Source organism: Vidua macroura, chromosome 1, assembly GCF_024509145.1.
Source record: "Vidua macroura isolate BioBank_ID:100142 chromosome 1, ASM2450914v1, whole genome shotgun sequence".
Lineage (NCBI taxonomy): Eukaryota > Metazoa > Chordata > Aves > Passeriformes > Viduidae > Vidua > Vidua macroura.
This window is the reverse complement of record NC_071571.1, coordinates 73606813-73632978: the sequence shown is the minus strand read 5'-3', so window position 1 is coordinate 73632978 and position 26166 is coordinate 73606813.

Here is a 26166-nt window from a genome sequence, read left to right as displayed (position 1 = left end):
AGTCTTATTTAACAGGCTGAGAAAAAGTTAGCTATCCATTCTGCAGAACATGCTTAGAATATCATGACAAAAATAGCTTTGACACTGCTGTTTATGTTGTCTGTCAGGTGAGGAAGAATTCTTCTCCTGTAGCAACATTCAGAGGAAGGAACAAATCTACTATATTTCCTTTCAGACATCTCCTTCCTTTTAAGCAAGAAAGTTGCACAGGCACTGAAGTAGTCTCAGTGCTGAAACTATTTCGCTACCAAGATATACTGCAGAATATAAAGCAGTGCAAAAATTCCAGAGAAGAACAGATGCCAGTACTGTGGGGCAAGTATAGCAATTATCAGATACTCAGCTAAATGATTGAGGTCATATTAAACAGACATTCAGAAAAAAAAAAAAAAAAAGGAAGGCAAATGATAGTCCCTATACCTTGACTGGAAAGATTAGAAGAAGCTAAGCATAAAATTTGGAAGGAAAACTTACAGTTCCTATGTTGAACATTGTTTTTAGTTTTTCTCTTCTTATATCTGTAAAATATGAAAAAATAGTAAACCTAATCCTTTCTATCATCTAAGTGTGTGTGGCTGAATTTCCTGCATGGAAAGAGGATGCAACAGTTAAGCAACTGATTTTAAGCTTCTAAGCTAACATCATGTATGCAAAGCCTGAAATGAATTTTCAAAGCTGACTATTTAAAGATTAGCAATAGTTTAAAAACAAAAGATCTGTCATAACCTTTGCTATACAGAGCACATGAATGATTATATGAATAAAGACAGGGAAAACTGAGAGCATTCAAAGATGTTATAAACCAAAACAGATAAAACAACAACTTGAAAGGATGGGAAGTGCATTTTAGTGGTTATTACTTAAGGTTTCCTGGTTTTTTGAAGTTTTTTTGCTTTTTTGTACATTGCAGTCTCTTACACTTCCTGTGATGTTGATGACAGGACACCAAACCATCTCAGAAGTACAGTACAGCTCCCAGCAGCTTGACTTGAAACTCTAAGCTTCAAAAGGGCTAAGACTGAATCAATCAATCGATCAATCATCCCCCTCCGGTTTCTATGCACACTCACTTGTCTTATACCATATGAAAATCCAGTGTGGAAGAAAATGTTATCTTTTCAATTTTATTATCTCAGTTGTTCCAGGTGGTACCAGTAAAGTATTACACTTTGACAACCTCCTACACTTTTGCATGTTGAAAGGACACTAACGTGTGTTAATGTACACATGCTTGTACAGAGCAGATTTCCTCTGTGTGGTTGTGTCATGTCACGGCTCCTCCAATATCAGCTTTGTGAAATGAATGGATAATTAAGGAAAAACAGTGACATTGTTTATACAGATCAGTGGTATTTTACATATTTTACAGGAGAATTCAACTAAATTCACCTTCAGAGCAATTTGAAAATCATTGGGGTTCATAGTAGGCTCCCTTCAAACATAATAAAATTACAGTTAAAGAAATTTCGGAAACTGAATTTCCTTGTGTGATCTTTTTTATTTATTTACTTTAAAAATATATTCTTGAAACTTTAAGAAACATTGTTTAGTTTAGTTTTGGGGTTTGTATTTTAAAATAGAGGAGATAAATGAATGACTGTTCTATTCATGCTGCTTCTGTTTCATCTCCTACTTCAACACCCTGTAGCAAAAAAAAAAAAAAGGAAAAAAAAATCTCAAACCTATAGTGTTCCCATGGGCAACAAAAGCTTGAAAAGAAGCAGCAACATGTTGGTAATAAAAAAATTTCAAAGGACCATATTTCAAGCTGTGGGAGTGCAAGGAACATCATTTCTTATATAAAATGCACATCATCTCTTGTGAATGGCAGCTCAGGAGACTGCATATGCTCCTCTCCTACTTCATAGGAATTATCTAGCAGATATAAATGAAGGCAGTTTTGATAGCTAACTTAATAAAATTCCAAAGAGTAGGGGTGGGCAGCTCAAGCTGACATTTTAAGATTTCATGAGGGAGGATGATGGGTGAAAGAAGGAGGAATGTCAGTTTCGTACAGACAGAAACTTAATTTTTTTAGTTTGGATGAATTCCAAGGAGAGTTATAGCATTTTTACCATCCTCCTATTTCTTATACAAAGCAAACAGTTTTCTTCTGTTTACTTAAGTACACTGAGATGAAAAAATCCAGAGGCTTACAAGACCACAGCTGCCTGCTCTTCAAATACTGGTTGAACACTTTGATGAAGGGTAGTGTTGTTTGCTTTCTGTGCATTGCAGGTTAAAATTAAGCAGGTTGTTCGCAGGACATAATTTCTCTAGGGATGGTGCTTCCTGGTTGAATTAAAAGATAAATAAAAATTCATAGTTCATTTAATTTATTTTTCCCATATCCCAAATACTTTGATATTTAGTCTAAATCAGGGCTTGAGTCCAGAGACCTATAACTCAGGCAATATGATTTTTCAAAATTATGAGTAATTAAGAGTAAATGTATGGCAGATTAAGGTTTCTTTTAATTTCCCTTCTTCATTTATTTTAAAGGCCTGGTGCTCTGAATCAGTACTTTGATCACTTTTCATCATCCAAGTGTGTAGTCCTGACACAGATGGTCTTGATTCATGCCACTCTTTCCAGTGTTTTCATTAAGATTACTTGACTGATTAAGGGCTGATTACATGAATAGAGCTTGTTATACCATCTTGTGTCACTCACCTTCCTGTTTCTTCCTTCTGCACTCTTTATTTTCCCTGTCCACATGAAATTCTGTCTCAGTCAGCATAGGAAGGTTCTCAACAGTTTATTGCAGCCCTGCTTATTCACCTCTACAGCCTAGGCTATGATAAGGGGTAAGGGAGAGCTCTTTTACCATAAGGGGTATGAGATCCTGGCACAGGTTGCCCAGCAAAGTGATGGATGCCCTATGTTTGGAAGCATTCAAGGACAGGTTGGATGGGACTCTGAGAAACCTGATCTAAAGAAAGGTGTCCCTGCTCTATGGAAGGGGTGGGGGAGGGTGCATTGGATCCAGATGATCTTTATGGTCCCTTCCAACCAAAACCATTTTGATTCTGTGTTTCTATTTGTTTTGTGCAGCTCAGGACCTGAGCAAGAATAATCTTAAATGAGACTGGCCTGTCATTTGCATAGAATATAGTACTTAATCCCTGAAAAAATGAGGTGAAGAGACAAACATTTCCAAAATGGACGATGCTTGTGATCTTACATAAAATCTTATGTATGCTCAGGTGAACAAATGATAGCTTGAGGAATGGATGTAGCTGTGTAGCTCCAACAAACCTTATTGACTTGGCACCCAACAAACAGACCTAATTTTTCATGGTTCTTTGGGGTTCTCTGGAAAAACATTCATGTCGACAGGGCTGTTTGTAGCCCATACTTATCCTCTCCTCAGCTGAGCTGCTTTGGATACTTTGAGTCTCAAAGCTTTGTGTTTATAGATATTTTTGGTGTAAGAAAAGTAGAAGTGACAGATGGTGTAAAGTTTATAGTAGTGGAGTTTGGAAGCACTATCATTATGTAGTGGTTTGTATAACACATGTACCTTACATCTTTAACTTTTAAGTAACTTAACTCTTAAGATACTTAACTCTGTTAAGTATCAGAGATATATACCTAAATATATACTAACCTACATAGATATTGGCATATATATTGATGGTAAAAATTCAAGGAAGGTGCTTGTGATGCACAAAATCCCGTAAATAAGTTATGCAACAAATACTGCATTTATTTGTGTGATTCATCAACAAATAATTTTCTGTTGGGGAATGTTGATTCTGAAACAGTCATCTGTACACTTAGGGAGACAGTCTAAATTTGTGCTTGTTGTAGGAAATTTACTTTCAGAGAATATGGACATTCAAGTTCAGGAACTATGCTTTTCTTCACACTAAAGAAAGAGAAAAAGTAAATCAAAGTACAGATTCAGTAGTCTCCTCAGGAAGTCTGTTACTGATGTCCTCAGAACACATTACTGATGTCTTTTTTGTAGACTGGCCTGAAGGACAGGTTGTGGAGCTTACTTGTAGAACAGTATTTACACCAAAAACTGCTGGGTAGACTGGATTGATGTGAAGAGAAAGACTTTCTGTGCTCTTCTAATATCATTATCTCTTCTGATTATGTTATAATGCAAATATTATTGAAGACTCACAGCTTATCTGTAGTATTGACATTCCCAACACTGACATTCTCAGGTCAATATACTAATATTATAATACATTTCCTGTGAGTTAAGAATAAATTTTCTATTCACAAAACTTAAAAAAAAAAAAAAAGGTATGAAAACTAATTTTTTAAAAAAGGAGTACTTGAAAGTAATTCCTTGGATAACAGGTTTCTTCACACACCTGCAAAAAATTGGAGATACCAAGTTCCTTGTACTAGAGGAAGATGTGTATGGATATCTATGAGACTTTTGGAAGAGAGAAGAAATGCAAGGGGAAAACAAATTTTATCTGATGTGAGAGAGTTTGGGATATTTTTCTAGAGGTGTTTTTAAACATATATAAGGCATACTTCTGAATTAGTTCTTCCATAGTATATGAGGTGGCTGCCTGTGAAGATGAGGAAAGCACTGGCTATTGTTTACCTTGTGTTAGGGGCATCTGATCTGTCCCTTTTGGCACTAGGTCCCACAATCAGGAAAGCAAACTGGACTCATGGGGTCCACTTGGCACAGGATTATTGCCCTACTGCTGCCACACCAATCAGGTTCATCAATGGGGTCTGAAACCTCTTCCTCCACCCCTCCTCCCCATGGTTTTGGCTTCCAGTGCTCAAAGCCAACTTTGATTTAATGCAGCTGTGGAATCTTGGATCAGATTTCTGGGAAAGATGTGGATGTCAGAGTTTTGAATGAAACAAGGTCCTGGCCTCTCTTTGTTTGGAGCTGTGTTGAAGGTTTCTCATCCAAGCTACACTGTTGATGTATCTGTGCCTGATCATGTACCCTGTTCATTCTGAGCCTGACCCATGGACCTGCCTTTCCAGCTGGACCTCAGATCTCCCTGGTCACCATAGACATGTTTAGTGTTCTGGACACTTGCATGATTACCATCCTCTGTTCTGCTTTGCTATTCTTGTTCAGTTTCTGTAGAACTGCCTTTGTTAGTGAGGGCACAGCCCTGCCAGTTTTGTTGTCTCAACTTCCAGTACTCCTTCCCATCTGGAGAATAAGCAACCTTGCTTCTCCCTAACAGCACTCTCAAACAACTCAGTCAAATTATTTGTGTTTCATTATTCCCTTGTTTCTCCTTTTTCTCAACAAACAAGCTGTACTTTTTACTCTTTCTTTGCTCAACGGGTTTTGCAGATTTTTCACCCTTATATGGTCTTAGAAACTTAGTCTTTGGTCTTAGACATTAGCCCCAGTAAACCTGTGCTTTCCTGTCTTTTGACATCTTCCACCCAGAAGCAGTCCTAGAATCAGAGAATGATTTGGGTTGGAAGAGACCTCAAGGATCACATAGTTCCAACCTTGCTGCCACAGTCAGGGCCACCCTTGGCTACATCATGGTTGTTCAGGCTACCATCCACATTTCTATCACACACACAGGGTTTGGGAATAGAGTTGGCTCTCTGCCTGTATACTTTAGCAACTTGCTTAAGAAATGTTTTCAACATAGCTTCCAACATGTTTTAGAGTCAGGTTTGTGAGATATAAAATGGGCAGAAAATTTATTCTATCTCTGTGCTCAAATTGTGGTGAACAACCATAGCAAACTCTACTGTCATCTGGTTACTTAGTGGTGTTCTTTCCAGTAGATACAGAGGCCAATTCTGTGTAATATTTTTTTAGTTAATAATTGGATGATGCAAGACATTACACTCCACACATTTCCAGACAATACCAAACTGGCTAATCATCAAAGGGCAGAGCTGAAATAAGGATGTAAGTAAGGTGTAAAAATGGGCTAATGGGAACCTCATGAATTTCAAATGGAATTGCCAAGATCTCCACTTGGGGAGAAATAACCCCATAAACCACCAGAGATTATGCTTTATTCTGATTATTCTAGCAGTATGTAATTCTAGCAGTAATCTTTAGCAAAATATTGATTGAAATAATATGTGCATAGATAAGCATCTGTGATATTCCATTACAACATAGAATATTATAGCTAAATCATTATGCATAAAGACTTGAGCCAACAAATATTCATGCACTTTTGTAATTTTTAGTCTTCCAGTTTGTAACTTTAATAATAACAACCTTACAAAAAATGTGGGTTTTTTTTTCTCCACTCTGAAGTTAGTAGCTTCTTAATTGCTGAGTACTTTCAGCAGAGTAGTACTTAAGCAGAATTATGGCAGTGCATATATTGGTTTATTTGTAGTTCAATACCATTGCTTAACAGATGTCTGATTTAATTATAGGCACCTCATATACATTTTCATTGGTGTCATGAACCTACCTCTATGGTCTCAGCATTTCTAAGCAACATTGCAGCCAACTACTGCAGTAGAACAGCATAAAAGACCAGTTTTCTTCTGCATTCTCCTTTCCTTTCCCTTTCCAGCTCCAAAAAGCAGTAACCCAATAACATGCCTTTCCCTGTGAGCTAGCTGTATGTTCATCCTTATAACCACACTTCAAAATGTTTTTGTCGTATGGTTAAAGGAAGGTCATGTTTGATTGAAACACTGGTTGCATTTCACTATTGGATGAGTTGCTGCTAATATATTCAATTTCAGCTAAGTCACTACAGAGATGAGGCTCTTAGTGAGAACATATTTTTTTCTTTTTTAAGTCTTCAAGATGCTGTATTTTTTAGTGTTGTTCCATGATCAGGGCACTAAGGCGTGAATGGAGAAACTGAAGAACTGTGCTTTCTGTTCTAGCTTGAAAAAGGGATGTCAGTGTCTGAGGTTCTCCATTTGTGAATTGAATACCATATACTTGCCTTTCTCCAAAATAGGCTCAAATATTAATGTAAAAATGTAACATGTTCTTTAATAAAATTCAAGTTAACTGGCAACTTAGAATACTTCAGTATCTGTTATTCTGAATTATACTTCTGTAGCTATTCTACTTCAGACCAGGTTATATTTGATATTCCGAAACACTTCCAGAAAAGGAGAACAGGGGGATGTGTTTCTGTAGGCATCAAGTTTAAGCACAAGAGAACTACTGAGAGTTATTAGTATGAGAGAAAAAGGAGCTACTCATTACTTGGGAGAAAACGCAAAATACTTTGATACTGCAAAGATGGTGGAGGCTGAGAGGGGAAAAACAAATCCTCTAAAGTCCATGTTATTCAGTTCTGGTGTATAAGCAGATTGAGAGCCTCAGCAGTATGTAAATCAGAGTGTTTTACTGAAAGAGTGGAAAGAAAAAATAAAAGCAGAATAACTCTCAGGAAACATAGTATTTGCTAGTATAAATTAGTATTTATTACATTTGTATTGTTTGGAACCAAGAATTGTGAATCCCAGAATTTGGGTGACATGAGAATATGGCTGATTCTCTTCCCTCCCTTCCTGTGTCCTCTTATTTAATCTTTTTGTACCAATAGAGCCATAGAATCATAGAATATCCTGAGTTGAAAGGGACCCACAAGGACCATCATGTAGCCTGCACAGAATATGCATGTTAATTGGATAAAGTGACTGCAGCATGAGATAATAAAAGGCTAAAGTGCAGTATGGTGCCTTGTGTGAGGTTTTACAAAGGCACTGTTACTACCTAAAGTGAATATGGACTGTGGTGCCCAGGTACTGAAAAATAAAAGGCTAATGCTGCAGTCTGCAATTCTACACTGTCAGCCTGATTTTTGGCAGTGTTGGGTTCTCAGAAGGCATCACCACTACAACCACTTTCAGCTAGAGTGAATGGAAATTACCTGTAGCTGAAAACCTAAATGACACAAAAGCATGAAATTTAAAATGAGATGACAAAGATTCAAGTAAAGGTGCTTACTTTGCCATATCTGCCACAAACTGCTTGTGAGTCAGGCAAGTTAACACAGATTCCCTGTTAAAAAAAATACTCAAAAAAACCCTCCACACATTACTTTCCCCTGCTGTTTCTCTTCCACTATATGTTCACATGAATGTGACCTTTTCAAGTCCAAGACTATCTTACGTAGTCATCCAAGGTGTTATAAAAGAGATCTTTCATTTTTTTAAAACACCTTTGCCTATCAGTCAAGAAAATCCACAAGTCATTATTGACTTTACCAGCACTTATAACACAGAAGTGATGATAAGTGTTGTATTCTTTGTAATTCTGAGGGAAGTTGCACCAAAATGAAGAATTTATTGGAAGTCAGACAAAGATATACATTTACCCAGAAGCATCAGGTAAAAGAGAGAGTAAAAGTTTGGAGAGAAATGAAATTTTGCTTATACCCTATCCCTAAATTACCAATGGACATAAGGATTTAATCCTCTTTTACTTTAGTGCTCAAAGGTTGCAGAAATGTGTTTACATGTTCACTTAGACCACTGGGTTAAAATAAAAATAATATAAAAATGGTATCTCATGCCTGATACCAAGCAACCAAGAATTTGCTTAGTTCAATTTGTAGGTCAGATCCTCCTTCCCCTCAAGTCAATTCCCCATTGATCACACTGAAGTGGGGAAGGGAGCAGTGGGAAACTTTCACATTTAAAATTATGTGGAGACGTTTTCACTCAGATTAAACTGGGACTCAGAAATGTCTATTTATATGCATGAGACCAACACAAAGTGCATATTCTGCCTCAGGATTAAAGCATTTAGTTTTTCAAGAGGGAATAGTTCATTGATCAATGCTTTATGCCCACATTTCTCATGTTGATAGAGCTTTGCCCATGAACTCTCATTAGATGTCCTGATTCCAACTTAAAACTTAAATTTGATTTCAACACCAGCAGTAAGATGTCATGAAGAAAACAGATTGCTCCATATATTCATCTAAATACAGATCAAAAGTAGGTATATATCAACAGCATTTCATCATCAATAGCATGTGCCACCAAGATGAATTGATGCAGAAGGCTGCAATTTCTAATCGCTAATAATAATGTTTGCAATTAATTGTATGTACAGCTAAGTGTGTCTCAGTTTATTTGCTAAGGCAATTTTGCTAAACCAAGTATTTTGCTAAATACAAACATTGGAAAAGTCGTGCCTGTTAACATGACTAGTTTCACTTGTCTAATATATGGTCTCACAGTTAACCAGTCTGATAATTTAATTTCATGCTACAACTGCTTTATGCTGAATATTTTATATAAAGCAGATTAAAAGTTTGACATTAGAACGTTTCCCCAAATATATTTCACTTTCCTGATCATCTTCTACCATAACAGTACAAACTGGCATTTTACAGTAATTTTTTTTCACAAAAAAAACCCAAAAAAACCCCCACAAAACAACAAAAAAAAAAAACAAAAAAACAAAAAAACAAAAAAAAAAAAAAAAAAAAAAACAAACAAACAAAAAAAAAACAAAACAAAAAAAAACCACCCAAAACAAACAACCACTAAAACAAGCAAAAAGTAACATGGAACTCATTGGCTGCAGAGATCCAAAACAGCTAAAAGGAATTTTATCAGACAGCATTCAGTGATTTAATGGCAATAGTCTGGCTGCATTCTTACATCGATCTGAATTCACTCCTTTCATTATAGGCCCTTTTAACAAGTTCCTGCCAAATATGATGTGAATAAGTTGTAGAGGTATGGTTCAGGAAGTAATTCACGCTTATTATTTTGATGAGTTACTGTACGTGCCATTTCATCCTTCAGAAGTTGCGCATTTAGTTTAGTTTCAGAGTACATTCTAGTCTAAATCCCAAATCTCTCACTAATAAACACTAAAATATGCTTAATGTACTCAATATGTATGTTTCTTCAGTTAGGGGCTCCCTGCCATATTCCAAAAGTATTGGACCTGATACTGGATAATATTTTCAATTCTGCTGTGAGTCACTACTGTGTGCTGCAGCTGACCCATGAACTGCTTCCGAGTTCTGTACCTGAGAGCCACGACATTTCACAGACACCAGCTCTGAAATCCCTCTGACTTAAGTTATTAATCTCTATTTGTTTTAATATAAAGTACAATGTTAGAAATAAGCTACCTTTGAACAATTTTGTAGAAGGTTAAATAGTGTAAATAGATCTGTATTTTTAGGACAACAGCACTACATCATCAGAAACCATTCTGGCTAATAAAAAGCTATTAGTCTACCAAAACTGTAATGAGATAATGATTAATAAACACCCCTGAAAGGTCTGCATCAAAGTCAAAGCTTTTCTGTGATAAATATAAACATGCAGACCTTACTTTGCCAAAAGCTGTGTGTTCCAGTTCCAGCTCTACTGATTGATTTGTTCATTAGACTAATAAATAATTTATCACCTTGAAGAGGACAATTCATTATACAGATAACATGAACAAGTAATTTTAAGCAGCCAAATCTTTAGCAGAATTAGCAGTGTTAACAGTGCCATGAAGTCTAATGTCATGAAGGTGCAGAATACAGACCAGCATAAAAACAATGATATTGTTATAAAAGCAGGTAATTTCAGATGGCTTCTAAGCAATTGCCCATGGGTATTCACAGTGCAGCTCTATCAGAAATCTCATGTGTCATATTATCTCTAGGTCATTTTAACTATCCTGCCCTAGGAATTATAGTAAGCTATGAGCTTTCTTAAAAATAGGCACAGAAATAAATTACAGTTTGTAATATACCCCATTTTCTAAATTAGGGATAAAATCTGTAAGATTTACAGTACTGATTATTTTATTCCAAGCTTTTCTTTACTAAATACCTATATGATTTTTCCTAGCAACAAGTGATAGAAAAAAATCAAATACAAATCAGGCAGAGGGAGCCTTTTCTTCAAGTGTAGGAACTATCATTGCAAACACTACATTGTAACTCATTCTCTAGAATTTCTTATGCATTTAAAGTTTAAAAAAGGTGGAGATAAGGACAGTTGTACCATGGCAACACATTAGGGGATAAATTATACACAATTAATCGTCACACTTTCCCCTAATAGGAACAAAAGAGACTATTATTTTTATTATTATTATTATATCAGTTTTATAGTTTCTTTTGTAAAACTTCAAATGGATGTAATAGTCCCTTTGTTTAAGATGGAGAAAAGCCTACAAATAAGTGTCTTTGTAATTAAATGTGTAATGGGTCTAAGAAAAATGATTGTTCAACTTCATTCATAAAATTTATAGCACCACAGCCTAAAGCTATTTAGCCAAGTTTTCTCCCTCAACCATGCACAAGAGCAGACATATTTTATTTTCCTTTTCTTTTTTTTACAATATTTAATTTTATTTCCCCCAGCAATAAAAATGTACTGAAGCTTGGGTAATCCACTTCAAGACAGGAAACTGTGAGCATTTAGAGAATGACCTGCTGTGTTTCATCTACAGTGAAAGTCCTTACTTTCTTGGGAATTAGTATCTACAACACCAAGTCTTGGAATACCAGCCATCTAGTTTCAGTCTAGTTCAAAATAACAAACCAAACATTTTTTGTCATCACTTACACACTACTTTCCTGAATCTATCAGATCTTTCCTCGAAGCAATGTCTCTGTACAGCATTTATATTGTGTTGCACATTACAACACCTGTGACTATAAGACTGTGATGATCAAAGATTGTGTTCTTTGAGACCCCTGATTTTTTCTTCTTTCTTTCTCCCCCGAATCACAGATCTGGCTTGGGGAAGCAAGGGGTGATGAATACTGCTCATTCTGCTTTTCCTGTCATTATTCTAGAATCTGATCTGCAGATTTTAGCGCAATATATTCCTTTTTGTTGCTGTAGTTGAAGCTGATGAAATTGTTGTTGCTTACTCAAAACAGCAGCAGGATGACTCAAAACTGGGATACTTCATACAGATACTTCATATTGCCATTTATGTGACTTCTACATTCATTAATGGAGACTCACAAAGGCAATGTCTCAAAAGACACTGTAGCAGTATGATTTGGACAGGATCCAAAATAATAATGTCGGGAGAAAGCTAGAGAAACCAGGTGGTAGCACAGAAGCTGATAGTCTCCTTCAGATCCAATGGAAACTTCAGGGAACTAAATCCCTGCCTTCTGGTGCAGGGTGAGGTAACTTGTATGTGGTGGAATTATTCCAGAAACTTTATAACACAGGGAACAATTGTTATCCAAACCAAAGCTAAGACAACTCTTCCTCTCTTGAGAAAAATGTGGCCTCCTGGGATGATGAATCCTATTTGCATCTATGAACCTTCATTGACTCTGAGTGTCACTCAGACATGGTGCACTAAGCAGGATAATATAAAGGAAAACATATTTTGTATCGATATTGAAAAAAACCCAAACCACCTAATTTACGTTGAATTTCCTCTGATGTGCTTTAATTAACTAAATATAAAAGTTAACATTTTTTCCATTATGAAAAAACGTTTAATGAAACTGTGTTTGCCAGGTGGATGTCTTCCACAATGTTTTATTTCCATATACTACTCCTTAGTTATTAGAGAGAGAGAGAAAGAGAGAGAGAGAACTTTATATCCAAGGATGTGACCATGGAATGAGCAGAACAAATTAAACTCTGAACAAAGGTTTCCTCCAAGTAAGTCACAGTGCAAGCAGTAACCAACAAGAACTGGGATAAGAGCTGATAAGAAGAAAGCTTGCTTTATTGATTTTTTTCCTCTGCCTCCAATTAGGTTAGGTAGATTCTATTCATCTGCTGACTTAAATAGATATGAATGTGAACTCTCTAAGGCATTCCTAAGAAGTTTTCAGTAATAATGTTTCCATATCACTGCACTAAGAGGGTTTGGAGGTAGCTGACAGCTGCGGGTATATAAATTAAATGGAATATTATTGATGTGTTTGGAAAAACAAAAAACAACAAAACCTAGCCAACACATTTTTTCCATCAAATTTCAGCTTTCCAAAATAATTCCATGGTGTAAAAAGCAACATTGTTTCATATTTTATAGCTCCAGATTTATGAAAATATGACTCTTTGTAACTCCATAAAGTAAAATTATTTGCCTTTAGAGTGACCTACATATTATGTTCACAATATCTTATCTATACAAAAAGCATCTCAAAACTTGTCTCTCCATGATTAAGCATTTCTTTTTAATGAACTTTTGAACTTTCCCCTAAGCCCAAGTGGGCAGCTATCTGTGCCAAAATTATTATGACCAGCTCTGGAAATAGGAGAACCTGGTAAGAGAAGCCCTGATCCTAAAAGGAATGGTTGAGAAGCATGAAGCATTTGTGCTTTTTTGAAAGTTTCTACAGAATGAAGTTTGAATTTTCTCCTGTGGTAAGGAAGCTCAACCAGAGCCAGGTTTCTTGGTGAATTTAGCAGAATTTGGTGCCTGGAGAAGTGTCCCAATATCAAATGGCTTTGCAGTGAGAAAGGATAAGTCACGGTTTCTGTATGGAAGGCGATAGGCACTTTAAATGCCTCTGAGCAGCAGAAAGAGGCAAAATGCTTCTCTCAGCCCTGCCAAATTGTGTGTGAAGGCAGCTCTGAGAGCTCTGGGGCTGGCTTGGTTGTCACTGAGAGAAGATGGTGAGCTGGGGAAAGCAGCTCAGTGAAACCCACCATGGTCTGGAAGATGGAGGTTTCGTGGTCAGCTGTGATTGCTTTGTGCAGTAAGGCAGACAGTGGAGGTGGGACAGGTTTCTCCTAAGACCCTCCAGTCATGTTATTCAAAATACAATTAAATTAGGGAGGAAGAGAAAGGTCTGAACACTGTCCTTGGTTGGGACTGAAATGAAAATCCCACAGTGATTTGAGTCCTTGCACAGTATTACGAGCCCTTGAAAAATGAAAGGGCAGCATTTCAGAAGTGGGATCATGGGAACTTTGTCACTAGGGCTTAAAAGAAACGTCACTAGATTAAATTAACCCTTTGCATTCCCCATGGGAGAGGGCAGGCTTGATCAGAACTGCTCATTATCTGCTGAACTTCTCTGGAGAAAAGGGAGGGTAAGAAGAATCAGTTTAGGGAACACCAGCCCTGACCTGCTTATCTACCAGCTTCCTCTGTTTTACATAACTGCATTGCTTCCTCTGAGGGGCCCCTTATCTCTGCTCTGTACAGGCTGGATGTGTGGCTGAAATGCCATCTGTAACATGCACTGTCACTCGCTTTTCTGTGTGATGAGTATTGAACCAAAAGAAGGCCTCTTCAGTTCTTCTCTGTAATATCTTTTAATAACCTACTAATAACAATGATGTGATAGCAATAGATGAAGCATTTACTCTTTTACAGACAGAACAGCTAACTACAGTAGCCTGGTGGTCATTACAAACCATTCCAGTTTGCAACAGACAGCTATTGTGTTGTCATTTCACTGACACTGGCTGTGTGACTAATGTAACTTAAAATACTTGCATGCTTTGCATCCACTTACACAGGCCAATGAGTGCTCTGTTTATTTATTTTGTAGGATTTTTTAGCATCAAGAATAAAGGGGATTTTTTTCCTTTGGTTTGGATCAGGCTTTGGGTCTTGAAAAAGGCCATGCATTAATTCTGCATGCTTGCTAAATTAATTTTGAAAGCGAGGATACACTGTTATTACAGCAAGTTTGCTGGTAAAATGTGATAAGGAGAATGCTGCTCTTCCAGCTGTCTGCCAACCACTCTGGACACTAAGAACATGCCCAATGTGATGTTGCAGAGGCTTAGCAGAAAAAAAAAAAAGGTTTTGTTTTTTTAGAAATATTTGTTTTGACTCAGTGGTTTACACAGCTTGTGGGAATGAAAGCACAAAGGTTACATTACTTGATGTTCTTCTGCCTCTCAAACATGCTCAAAGCTCCTTCCCTGTTCTCTTCTTAGGAGTCAGTAATAATAGACACCCAAGAGTATCTATTATAATGATAAAACAATACATTTTATTTAACATATTTAGTTTTTTAAGTGTTTGGGGTTTTTATTGATATATTGCAATCATGCCTATTAGAAATGGATTGCACTGTAATTATGTTTAGATTTACCAACCAATTTCATTGAATGGGAGACCATGGAGGTCACTGCACTGCAACTTCTGGGTATTGCAGACATTTTAAACATCTGGCACTGCATTATTAGAACTGTGACATAGAACTAGAGAGCATTGAATACCTATTATCATTCATGCAGGTTACAGTTGATGAGATGAGATGAGATGTGAGTGGGTTTAGAGTGATGCTTCTCTTTTATCTTTCCTTTTCCTTTTTTTTTTCCTGAAAGAACACAGCACATAAACATTGTGTACTTTTCCTGTCAATAAAAATTTTAAATTAGACAGGCTTAGAACATAAGATGTTTGATCCTTTACTATAAATTGTACACCATGAGTTATTTGCAGGGCTTTTCTAAGCTGATTCAATATATACCAAAAATGCATAAAGCATTTGGATTAAAACCAGCTTTTCTTTCCTTTCTTGATTGCACAGATTTTCATACCCCTAAAAGATTCCTTTCCTATTCAGAGTATAGGAGCTTTTATATGTGTGTCTGTATATATATTTTCTTCTTCTTTGTGTGGTTTCTTCTCCATTTAATATATGGTTTCTTATTTTTCTATTATATATATAATTTTTTAAATAAACTTTCGTGGATTATGCAATGTTTAATTACTATTGACTTAAAAACTGTTGCCAGCTTCAGGATTTTTGGCTCTCTTTCAGAGAAGTTCTTAAATATGTGTTTAATTTTATATCAGATTGTAGATTCCAAGCCTACTAATATAGCTCAGAGAACCTGCAAATAGTCCCTTAAGTTGGGACTTTTAAGAGCAGCTAGAGAGAACAAAACCTTGAAAAGTGTTTACGGCAAACGTGAAGATCACAGATCTCCATTCCTAAGAGAAATAAATGGATGAAAATTGAATACTGAATACTAACACAATTTAATTAACACAGTTTTCATTTAGCTTAGTCATGTTCTTCCATTAGAGACGTATTACAGCGAATTGTAATCCTGAAATGAATTTTTACTTACTTACTCTAGTTCTGGGAAAAACTCAACTAATCTTTAGCCACAGGTTCCAGCCTTTATTTCAGGGTTCAGTTTTGCATAGAAGGATGTGTACAGTTTGGAGGTAGTGGATATTTTATGATATTCTGCATAGGACAGTTTACCTAAGAATTTCAGGGGAGAAATACCTCCCCAGAAATAAGGGCCAGTAATGTACACATGGAAGATCAAAGAAAACAAAAGAATTGGAGAAGTACGAGATAAAAATGATGGGAAAAATCATATAATAGAACCATAAAATGGTTTGGGTTAAAATGGACCTTAAAGACCATCTAGTTGCAACCCCACTGCCATAAACAGGGACACCTTCCATTAGAACAGGTCTCTCAGAGCCCCATCCAACCTGGCTTTGTGTATCTATATGCAAATAAAAGCATATCCATCAATTTATCTGTGTTTTGGGGTATATTTAATTGTTTTGTTTTGTTTTATGAAAACATGTTTGCTGACACTTCTAGTTAGTCTGAACTCTTACTGTGAGTCTAAATGGTTTAGACACACACACCACTGAAGGAATAGAGTTCAGTACAAAACACTGATTTTTTATGTCCTATCTTCGCTTTCAAATATTTCTAAATATTTTTTTAATCAACATGAAATATGTCATAAAATGTCTATAAGGGTTTTTTTGAGGGGTAAGGAGAGGTGAAAGAAAAGAAAGCAAACAAAACCCCTTGTCTAGCCCAGACCTTTTGTCCTATTCATTAGAGAGCACAACACAAAAATGCCCAACTTTTTTTATAGTGTAAAAAAGAAAACAAAACAAAACACAAAACAACCCAGGTTAGGCTATCTACAAGTTACAGATATTACAGAGCTACCTACTAGACCATAGTGTGGCTTTATTGATATTGTATAAAGCTGGCACAGGCTTGTGACAGATAAAGGACCACAAGATCAAGGACCAGCAATTTATTGCCAAGCCCAGAAGAAAAAAAGAGAGAACAAGAATATTTGAAAAACAGTTCATTGTTCATCTGCAACAAATTATCTGCTATTGGGTCTTATTCACAGCTCAGTAAAATCACTGGCACAGGGCTTGGAGTCAACACTGGTCTCTCCACTTAGTTTTCATATTATACTGTATCAAGAGATGGAAGACTGTTTACTGAATGCAGCACAAGATTGCTAGGCCAGGAAAAGATATTTTATTCCATTTATGTAAGATTTGAAAAGTATATTTTCTGTTAAAATTTCTCTGGTGAGATTTCAAAAGCCAGCACTCACAGGCTCACTTATTTCTTACAGACCAAATGGGATCATGAAAAGAATAAGCGTGGTCAGAAATGAACAGTCCATCCCCTGCACAGATGTACAAGGTGATCAGAGAGCGCAGGTGCAGACAGGGCAAGACAGATAGGTAAAGCATCCTGGTGAAGAAAAGAAACACATCATTAGGCATAGGTCATGCTGCAGACTTCTTGATTCACAAAGCGGGCAGAAATTGTCAGACAGAATGTGCCTCTTGAGCACTGTTAGCAAACAAAGTCTGTTATGTTGCAGTATTAAGCCCCTGTGAGGTGGTGTGTGGGTGCTCCTGGGGTTTCAAACTGTAAATTACAGGGGCATACTAAACTGGTGTGTGTCTACACAGGTAGTTTCACTTAATTTAACTGTCAATCTAAATCATTTTAACATCATCCCTGAAGTTAAACCATTCATTCTTGGCAGCCTGCCTTTAAGACCTAGTTTTGCAATGAGTCCCTGATGGATCCTGGTTGAAGCTAATGGGGCTGTATATGGTTGTAGAATAGCAATTGCATAAAATTCATTAAAGGGCTGGGACTTATTTGGGTAAGCCTAATTCTGATCCCTATGCTTATTGGGAGTTCTTTACACAATAATTGTTCCTCTTGACTTCAGTGGGACTATTTATGGGTTAAAGTACAGCTCAGCAAGAATTTGGTTGCATGCAGGTGAAGATGTTCTTTACCTTGCCAATGTTTCTCATCCCATCAAAATCAAGGTGACTATTGATGACTATGGGTTACTGGAATGATGAGGAGTTTGCAGGAGGGGGATATTCTTTTGCCATAGGAATATCAGACATTTGCTTTTAGAGTCTCAGAAAGTCAATCGTAGAGAAAAGAAAACATAAGAGAAATAATACTTTTTTTTAATGCTCGATCATGTACTTTGGCAATATTCCTAGAAAAACTGGGAATAATTCCTTACGGTCTTCATTTCTGGGTTAGAGAAAACAATTATTACTCTGCAGATGAAAAAGTACAAAAAAGGCAGCTCCTCTCCTAGTCATCTACACTTGGATTTTGTAGAGGAAGGTGCCACTGGTCAGAAACACACACACTTTATGGCATAAATGCCATACAGACTTCATAAAATTTGGATGTGGACACAAAGGTTTATGCTTTCCTATCCAGATGCAAAGCAATACAGCTGAGCTGATTATTGCCAATACCAAACCTACCCATTTTAAGCTAACAGATTACGCACAGTAGCACAACAAAATAAATGGAATTACTTAGGTAAGTGCTGTCTCACATAAAACCTGTACAACTCAATCTTGCCATGATTTCTTCACTATCCTTGCTGTGTTGTGTTAACTGGTGAGTCAGGTCTGTCTCTAAGATGTAATAAAACATTCCAGTGTGAAAAGAGAGGACAGCTGTCCATGGAGAAAAAGAGTGCTCTGCTTCAAATTATTTTGTTGTCATCCAGATTTCAGCTCAGCTGCTTGTTCAGTTGGTTAAATCATATGAGTGATAGAAATTAAAAAAAATATATAAGATGAATACAAATAGCTATGAGAATATGCACTCGTAATGCATTTGCATTAGACCATTAGACATGGATACATTAAGTCTCTCACCTTTAAATTTTGCATTTCAGCTCTTCTTAGAAGGCAGGGATGTCAGAATTTACTTAACTGAGATGTATTCTGCTCTCATTCCTATTGGAAAGAAAAATCAGAGAAATCACATTGACTTCAGTGGAATTATTCTAGATTTGCCTTAAATAAGATAATTCTTTCCACACTCTACAAAGCAACCTGGATATAAGTGGACGATCTTCATGACAGATGACCTAATCCTGCTATCTGTGGAGGGTGTACAAAGAAAGTTGATCCAAGGGATGAATAGCTCCGGAACTACAGATTTTTTTCCTTTGAGAAAGAGGAAGTAAATCCATGTACTTTAATCTCATTGAACTTTATTCTTTGATTTTCCACCAGTTCGTAAAGGTACTGGAAAGCATCAGAATGTCTGTTCTGCATAAATCTGGAAAACTCTGTCTCTCACAAATACTTTTACTTATCACCACACAAAGCCTGTTTAATAACATGTATGGCTGTAAGAATTCAAATCTTCAGGATTCTATAAGCTTTCATGTATATTAAACAAATCTTTCCATAAAAGGAGGATACGTTTTCATAACACAGTGAAAGATTTAAAGTATCTGGGTCCCAATAAGAAGTCATTTAACACTTTAGAAAACTTATTCCTTCATCATGCCATGAAAATTAATCACAGCATCCATATTCAAATCGTATCCTGAAATTAGTTGATAATACAAAGGAAAGACAAAGGGGTGATCTTTGAATCCTGAATGCATTTACACAAGAAAATATGATATTTCACAAACACCTTCAGCTAATGAAACTCACATAGAGGAGAAATTATTAAATTGAAACAGTATCAGACTTGAAGTAGGAGTATCAACACAGAAATTAATCATGGGATTTAATTTTGTTGTATGAAGAAACAGAAAGATAAAACATCAAATCGAATCGCCTACTCTTTTTCCTGTAAGAGCAGGGGAAGATGGCAATGCATTATACAATTATTATTCTGTGATTCAAGGCATCTATGTTCTTTGCCTTACCTCTGCTGCAGGCTTTCAGAAAAATTAATGATTTTGTCACTGAACTTCAGTTCTGCATCTGTAAAGCCATAATAATTGCCTATTTCTTGTCTAATTGGGCTACACAGGTGTAAAAGGAAGGACAGTAAGGTTCTTATCTCCCTCAGAACTTTTGAGTATTCCTATAATAAAAATATGAAGAAATATTGTTGTGCCCTCATTTTATCTGTGGAGAGGAAAAGAATTTACAAACAGATGAGCTGGCATTGTTTGTCCTGTTCTGATTGCCTATCTTTGCTAGACCATGCACTTTTCTATTGGCTCTGTACAAACCTTCTGGTGTGTTTTTTGCCCATTTGGACACATAACTACCTCTTCTGTGTTTGATGTTAGTATTTTAACTTGATTCCATGTTAAGCCTGTTTATTCATCTTACATATTGAATGACAAAAAGCCAAAAACTTTAGCAGATGGAAGGTTTTCTTGTGTATTTTCCAACTTTCCAGGATATTGATTTCTGAATGGCAGGAAATGCACGATATCTGTCTTTCCAGGGGCAGTCCATAGCAAATGGGAATTATCTGCAAATGCTTCAGAGGTAAACACCTTGTTAGATACTGCTGTACTGATCCAGCGATTAGTTGGAAAGATTGACAGAGCTGTGCTTATGGTAGAAGAAAAAAATAAAATCTGAAAGGACTGCAGGAGGGAAGGTGAAGGGAAAAGTGAAAGAAAGGAGCATGTACTCTCTGAAATACCTGGTAGCCCTTATTTCATGCTCAGTTGAGTAGGTTGTGGCAGTAAAAATGCAGGAAAGTTTTCCTGTATGTGGAACTGTCTGAAGTTGCTTACCCATAATTCACAGGATGACAAACACCTTGAGTCTGCATTTCCTCTTTTCAAAGCTGTTAATTTGGGTTACTTTCTGGAAATTCTTGAGTCTAGCTGTACAGAAACTTAGGAGAATTCTGCATAACTTTCCATGTAAAATGTACAACATATGCCCACCAAATCTTGTCATATACTCAGGAATTTGAAAGGACACAGATCCCACTAATGGAACAGTTACCTTGCCTTTGACATACACTGGATCACAATCTTGAAACTGCTTATAGCATTTCTTAGACATATTCAATCACATGGATCCTGGCATTCACAAGGTAGCATGCATAACTCCATGCACACACAGGCGGAAGAGCAAATGCAAGCTACTTTTCTACCTTCAATCTAAATGTGACCTCACTCCATTTTGAGTCCTCCCAATGCTTTTTCTTTCCCATGTGCTCACTTCCTTCTCAGCCAGCTCATGCACAGATAAGTTATTTTCTTTATAAGATTTGTTGGTCCTTTTCACTTCTGAATTTTACCCAACTTTGGTCCGATGATATTTTATTCTTCTTGTAGGCAGTAGCACAATGTACTTTTCTCTTCAGTGAGTACAGGGAAGTCATGACTTCTGTGTGACACTGACTGGAGATAAGTACAGCTTCCCCCGAACCATGCTGGCGATATAAAACACAGCACAGAAGGCTCTTCAATCTGCCTTTTCACAGTGCAATTAGTCTGACAGGTAAGGTTAAAGGCTTGTGGCGTATCAAGCGTAATCAACAGTAACAGTCTTGTCAGCATTTAGTAAATTCAGTTTTCAACTGCAGGGAAGAGTCATAGATATATCTCCTGAAGTTGGACTAAAAAAGAAATCTGCTTAAATGATAATAGAATATGTGCAGGCTATAACTGCCTAGAGGATATAGGACTTATGTATTGTTTCAGGTTATAAGGCTTCTGACTGTATTAATTGGTGCCTATAGAAATTGGTTTTTAGTATTTACATTTTGGGATTTTTTTTTATTATTTGTTCAGTATGTGCAGATTAACTCTCTTGTCTGTGCAGCTAAAAGACTTCTCATATTGTAAGTCAATTTAAGTAAGTGTTGCTTATTTTGTGTCTATTTTCCTCACTCTGATTTTCTCTTCTAATGAAACCTGGTTAGAGATTTCAAGAAAGGATAGGAGGAGTAGGAGTAAAAAAGAGAGAGAGAATGCTGATCCCTAACAGTATAATTACAAATGTCTTCATGTAGGAGGAACCTGTCTTCCCTTTGATTTCACGGATGGTTGGGAATTTCCATTTGAGGTTATAGGAATAAATGTGCTGGCTTGTCCAAAAATGTCTATTTCTCTTGACAAGGGCTTTGTCCTAGAATGTGCTAAAAGGACTTAAAAAAAAAAAAAAAATCGCAACATTCTATTTTTGGCTGCCATTTTAAGCCATTAAAGATGATCTATCTTGCAGGTTTTTTTATGCAGTATGGCTATTATTTATACATGAAAAAAAATTGTACAGGGCTTGCATGGAGAGGGGCGGAACTTTAACTTTCTCTTCTTTTGTGCTTTAGGTCAGCTCTCTCAGCCTTTTCTCTAAAATTCTTTGGTCATGTTGTGAAATCTTATGCCGTGACCCAGAGCCCACTGAAGTAGAGAAATTATGCTACCAATACTTTATTTTGTACCTGAGGATGTATGTTAGGTTAGGATCATTCTGTCATTTCCCCAAATCCTTAGTGCTGTGCACTACAGAGTACAAATGTACTAACCCTTTCTTTCTCTGATGAGGCAACAGTGTGTTTATTAAAAAGTTTTCCTCTCTTTCCTGTATATAATTAATTGCTTTTACTTAGAGTGTAGGTGGCTTAAATTGATATTTGAGAGCAAGTTTATTAGAATTCCCAGAGATGTTTAAATAACAGCTAGATCACTTCTAGAAGGAACCTGCCTGGTAAAAATCTGATACTCAAAACCAGTCAAAATAGCCCTCTTTTTCTTCCTCTTTTAGACTTGCTTTCCATAGGTTTGCAAATTGCAATCAAGGCAAACAAAACAGAACCAAGAATCCTTCTAGAAATTACTAGAAACTCTAATTAGCATTGGCATTAGATGGTTTCCTGTATGCAAAAATTTTCAGCGCTAGTTTTTGAGCAGTTAGATACTGGCATTTACAAGCTCCCCTTGCTTGTAGATGAAAGGAGACTGGAAGTTGATTGCAGAGTCTAAAACATGTCCTATTTTGTTCAAATCTCCTGGGTAGTGTCACACTGGGACATTTTCATAGAATATACAAATATCACTGTACAGAGATTCCATTTTGTAGTTGTCTTCCTAGATTTTGTTTCCTTTGTTTCCAAAGGGTCCCTTTGGCTTAACTTCCATTATGATTTTCGTTACTGTCTGCAAGAAAAATGTTCAGCAGTGAGAAGCTACTGGCTCTGCAGCTGAACATCTTCACATAAAAATACCTAAAGTGATCCTCTGCTGAATCACACAGAACAATGATTCAGTCCATCAAGTACTTGCAGATTCCTCTTCATCTGTACAAACAGCAACATTTGCTTTAGGCAGCACTGTTAAGGCCTTATTGCAGTCACTGCTGTCACTTCTTCAGTTTCATATAAAAATCAAAAGATTTGTTAGAACACTGTGAGTAATGAATCTAGTAGCTTCCAAGTGCTCAGCCTCTTTCTAGAACTCAAAATGTTTGTAGGCAGGATAATTTCAAACCAAAAAGTCCTTACATTACATTTAAGATCAAAACCAAATACAAAACCAACCAACCAAGCAAAAAAAAACCAAAAAAAAAAACCAAAAAAAAAAAAAAACTAAAAAAAAAACAAAAACAAAAAAAAAACAAAAAACAAAACAAAAAACAAAAAAAAAAACCAACCAAAAAAACCCCAAAAAAACAACCCAGCACAAAAACAAACCCCAAGAAAACAAACAGAACACAAAAACCTAAATCAAAAAAAGGCCAAACAAACCAAATAATAATTAAAAAAACACCCAAAAACCAACAACTAAAACCCAAAAAACCCCATCCATTTCTTTTGGTAGGCATTACATGTTCATATATGGTCAAAAACAGGCAAGAATTTATTATAAAGACATGGGAGAGAATCAGTAGTTCAGAGAGAAAATACAAAGAAATTTAAAGACTTGTCCAAAACGATATAGCAGACTAGTAGCAGAACTGGCAACAGCATCTAGTTCCATGCCTCTAGCCAGTCTGACTTCTAGACCAGCAGAGCCAACTATAGATTGAAAGCTAAATTTAATAAATATGTAATCAATCTGGGAGTCATAAACTTCCTAAGTAAAAAGAGCAACGATACGTCCAATGTTCTGCTATTCTCTTTGTTATCAATTTTTCCATGATAACATGACTGGAAGTTGTCCATTTGAAAATGCTGGGAGTACAGTTTTTGTTGTTGGTGTTGTTTTTGGGGTTTTTTTATATCAGAATAACTGTACAAAAAGTCATAGCAAATCTGAGACTTAATCAGGAAAAAGTATCACACACCTCTGCCTTAACAATACTTATTGTTTTAATCCCTAATTACTTATATTGATTAACTGGATGTGTAGTGTCTTGACAGGTTCACCTGCATTTTTTTTTTCAATAATTCCACAGAAGAAAGATTTTCAATATTGTCAGATCACTATATTTCAACTGTGCCCAGAAAGGACTAGGGTTATTTCCTTTCAGTTTGATCTTCATTTGGGCTTTTACCTGAAGCTATCACAACACTGACAAATGTGGTAACAGATTCTGATGTGCAAATAATAGAAGGAAGAAGGTTTAAGCAAAGTATGTATTTCTCAGCAATCTCACTCTTTGCAAACTGGTGATGGATATATAGCCATAGTATTGTCTACTGAAGAGTCAACTATTTCATTAGTACTTTTTTCCCCAGTTTCTTGTTATGATATATGAAATTTCATCTTTCTCTTAGCCATAGATTCTGTTGTGGTGTTTATGTATAGGTAAACATACGTGGCTTTATGCATCTTTCTCTCAAGTGACAGTTCTGTCTCGGATGCCTGATGTATAATTCAGAATCATCAAACTGTTTTAATTTACTCTTTAAAAAGACAGATACAAAACCAACAAGAAATGTGTTTCTGCTTATGATACTTCACACTGTCTCAAATGCTGCCCTGGTGTTTTACCATTATTCCCCTTGCTATGTCTTTCTGCTGCTGTGTTTTCTCAATAGCTCTGAGTGAAGGGGAAAGAGTCTCAGCTATGTTGTAGAGAAAGAACTGGTCTGCCTGTATCTTGTATGTGAGTGTCAGACACAAGCTATAGGTCCTATCCATCCCCAGCTCACTCCATGGCCAATATTCATGCAATTAGTCTTAACACTTTTCACACAGTCTGAACTGAATGAGGTTGCCAGGGTGCAGAATGAAATTACACAGTCTTCTCCAGCTTTGAGAGGGAAGAATAGGGCACATAGAATTTAGCATGTATAAATCAGCAAGAATGATGCACCTAAAATGTGGTTTGAAAAGGGCAACAGCCTCTTAAAAAGCTTTGGAAGCTAACTTTTACCTTTGAAGAGAAGTTTGGAAGTTCAAATTCAGCTTGTGGTATCATTAGGATAATTACTGTACCCATTATCTTTCTTCCTTTTCTTCCCATATATATAAAAAGCTCAATAACTCACCAGCAATGTGGACAATGTTGAGAATATTCCCCAAAGCTGAATAAATGTACACCTTCTTTCCTATTAGGAGATTTTGTTTACTCTTGAAGAGCCATTTTTTCATATGAATGTCCACAAGTTTTACTTGAATTGGCATATACCTTGAAAAATGATCCTATTTATAAAGTTGCACAACAAACCTGTAGTACTATTTAAATTTCAACTGCAACACTGCACTGCACTGCACTGTTTTTTTCCCTCTTGTGAAAGCAGATGATTCCCACAAAACAAAAAGGAATTATTTCTATGCAGTATCTTAGCAGTCACTTAATGAAAATATATTCACAAACTATACTACAAGGCAAGAATTTAATGAGTTGGATATGACAAAGCATGTATTATATTGCAATATAAAAATCTAGAGGTGTTGACAGACAGAAGCTACTTGGCTTGTTAAGTCCATGTAAAATGTATAATACAACTTAAATCAGCATTATGCATTTATTTTTAATGGAATTTATTTTCATTTAAAAAAAAGTAAAAACAAAAACCCACTTTTATGAATTCTTTAAAATCTACTTATTGACCTCAAACAGTACTAGATTTTTTAATTTAATTTAAAAAATACAAATACAGACCCTAAAAGCCAGCTAAATATGGTAACTTTTAGGGAGGAACTTTTTTTCTTTTAATTTAGGTCACACACTTCAGATAATATTTCTTCCTATTTCTTATTTCAGCTGCCATCAGTTCAATTTTAATTTGTCTACCTATCTAATCATTACTGCTAGAAAGAACTTTTTTAGATTTATAGATAGCTGATAAGGTCTCAGTAGCCCTGATGGACTCCGAAGTATGTTCCGTTTACACTTGAAATTAG